The sequence below is a fragment of the Sinohyriopsis cumingii genome, chromosome 19 (genome assembly GCF_028554795.1).
Source record: "Sinohyriopsis cumingii isolate HCF-2022 chromosome 19, ASM2855479v2, whole genome shotgun sequence".
NCBI lineage: Eukaryota > Metazoa > Mollusca > Bivalvia > Unionida > Unionidae > Sinohyriopsis > Sinohyriopsis cumingii.
In genome coordinates, this window is record NC_142979.1 from 38228372 (window position 1) to 38231818 (window position 3447).

Genomic DNA, 3447 nt, shown 5'->3' on the forward strand with positions numbered 1-3447 from the left:
GACTGAGGGGCCATATATTTTTCCTCTCCTGCTTGGATTAATATTCTCCAGATTGCGCTCACAATAGTTACTACTCGTGGTTTTGGAGGTATGTCAGACATTTGTTGATCCGCGCGTCGCTTTGTTGCTGCATTAGTATCATCATGGTTTTTTTATTGTTTTTTTTTTAAGTTTATTTTTATTTTTATAAACGTAATCGACACACCGCTGTCTCTGATTTCACCATTTTCAGTGACCTCGGCGTGGTTCTTTGCGACAGCGTCTTTCAACTTGACAATGACCAGTTTGATCTTCAAAAATCACATGCTCCCTTGGATCGACGCATACAACATGACTGACAAACTGAGACAAATATTCTTTGGTGGCAAATCAGCTCAGATCTACATCAGTACCGTGTCATCGAGCAGAGTAACGACCGTAAATGACCCAAATTCACCAATAAGGCGTCTTATGTTACGTGTTTGGCTCCAATAAACAGTAACACAAGAAAGAGTGAAAATAAGCACTCCGAATATTTTCAGAGAAACGAATTAATCTCATAGAATCTAAATAATTCGAATATACATTAAAATGTAATTCGAAAAAAGGACAAAACAAAAGAAACATTTTTACGTCCCAGTGTTTAGAAGCCCGACTGATATTATTTCTATAAAAAAAACAATGATTATACGGTAATTTTGAGGCGCAGAATGGGTGCCAGTATGAGGGTCACATGATGTTTACATTACATACACAAAACATGGCCTTGACGAAAACCAAACAGTTTACTCTAAAAATAAAATTTATAAAAAGTTGTTTACTTCAATAAAACTATCTACGAGCCAAGGGTAAGGTATTCAATGCAGCCTCGATTTCATCCTTATTATTCCCATAATAAAAAATAAATTAAAAAAAAAACTTGTTCACGTGACTGTTACTAATTTTGAATTAAGGTCGGGAAAGGTCAGCCTTATGTGTTTAGAAAAATGAACAGTCAAGGTCAAATTATTTTATGGAAAAGGTATCGAGTTCATAGTAATCAGAACTACATTATTTTGACATATAATGAAATTAATTTTTTTTAAAAACTTACAAACAATTAAATCAGATATAAATTATATCAAATATACATCACACTTCCACCATAAAGAAAAAGAAAGTTTTGTATGATAAAGCTTTCTTTTTACCATAGACTAATTATACATGAGGTTACAAAGAACTCATATAAATTACACACAGCGTACATGAAATAATACATTGTTATACACGGGAAGGCGCGTCTGCTATTAAATCATCTTTTCCCTTGATGTGCCAGGCCTAAAATTTGACTCTTCACCCGATTGGACAAATTTGAGAAGGCCAAATTGATTAAGAAACTTTATCAGAGTTTATATATTCTTCAAAGGAATTGCCTCTGGAAACCTCGTTGAGGCACGCATAATGGACCACAGGTATTGGTTACCTGACTTGGTCTTAGGTAAGGGACCAACACAATCTACTATCATTCGACTAAATGGTTCGTCAAAGGCCAGAGTAGGTTGTAGATGAGCCTTATGTATCTTCTGATTGGATTTTCCTACCATTTGACAAAGTATGACAAGATCTACAGTATTTACCAACATTCCTTTTGATTTTTGACCAATACAAGTGAGTCAAGATCTTGTGATAAGTCTTATTAATCCCTAAATGACAAGCCAAAGGAGTTTCATGGGTCAGACTAAGTATTTCCTGTCTGTAAGATTCTGGAACTACAATATGATAGTTCACCGACCATTCGTCACCAGCAGGTACGGGGTGGGGGGGTCTCAATTTTCTCATAAGAATTCTATTTTAATGAAATAACAGACAGCAACTTCAGTAGCTTCAGTTTCACTAATGACCCTTTGAAACAAACAAGAGATCTCCGGATCTTTTTCCTGTTCGACAAGTGATTGTCGTTTGTCACCCTGATTAGAATAAAGAGAATGAGTAGTTAAAAGAGGATCACTGTGATCAATACCTTCTGACTGATCTAAACAATGAGTGAAAGTAACTTCACCAAAAGCCTGACCAATACATGTGTCAGCTAAAGGAATACTTTCCTTATCAGCATCATTCTCAAGAGCTTTCTTTGCCATAACTCTGGTAATTGCACAAGCTGGGAATAAATCAGAGAATTAGTTTTCAATGGGATCGACTTTCTGATCCAAACAAGTCTTGTCAGTAACAAGTGGATTAACCACAACCTTGTCTCCAGCTAGGTCGTTGCCTACTAAGAAATGAATTGCCCTCAACAGGTAAAACATACACTGTCCCAACTGTCACGGGTCCTGAGACTAAGTCTGGTGACAAATTTACACAATGGAGAGGAACATTAACAGAGCCGCAATCTACCCCCTGAATAAGAACACTCTCATTAGAAGAAGACTTCTCAGACAAAGGCAAAGTACTGGACAATACAAGACTCTGAGAAGCTCCTGTGTCCCTTAAAATTTTAATAGGGATAGAATTGGCCGAATCACCCACGAGTGATATAGAACCCTTCGATATGAATGGTTCATGATTCTCCATAATAAAATCAGACTGGGGTTTATTAAACCCAACAAATGTAATGCTTTCAATACATGACCGTGACCTTGATCTCTTAGAAAAAAGAGCATCTGGAATAGGAGTGTCTTGATTCTGATGCCTTTTTTCAATTTTTAGCAATCAGAATTAACGTGTCCTTTCTTCTTACGTTAGGTACACGTAGGAAGAGACAAGGATATTTGGTCAAGGTTATCTGAAGCTTGATTTTTAAAAGTTGTGCCAGTTTGAGATTTAGATGGGTTTGTATTATGCTGAAATACTTTTCTGCCAGAAGACTGTTGAGTAGAAGTCTTATTTACAAAATAAATTTTATGAGCTAAACCATACTCATCAGCGGCACGAGCAGCATTTTCCAAGGTTTCGATCTTATGCTCGTCAAGATAAATCCTGATGTCACTATTGACACAGTTCTTGAACTCCTCAACCAAAATGAGTTGTATGAGAGTTTCTTAATCTTTATTAACCTTTCTAGAAGAGCACCACCTATCAAATTGTCGTGCGTTTTCCCATGTAAATTCTACATAGGTCTGGTCAGCTTCTTTTTGTATAGTTTCTGAATTTTTACCGATAATCTTCAGAGACTAACCCATAACCCAGCAAGATATAGTCCTTAACTACATCATAGTCGGCGCTCTGCTCTAATGGTAGTGAGTTGCTTGCTTTACCAGTTAGTACACATTGTAGTAATATAATCCAGTCCTCTCTTGGTCACTTAAAACTCTCAGCAATTCTTTCAAAACGTAGAAAATATCTGTCTACTTCTTCTTCCAGAAAAGGAGGTATTAATTTGATATTTCTTCAAACATCAAAAAGTAGTGGAGTCTTCTCCTTTTGCCAACTCTAATTCTTTCAACAGAGTTTGAAATTCCCTTTCAACCTCCTCTGATTGTAAAAGTATTT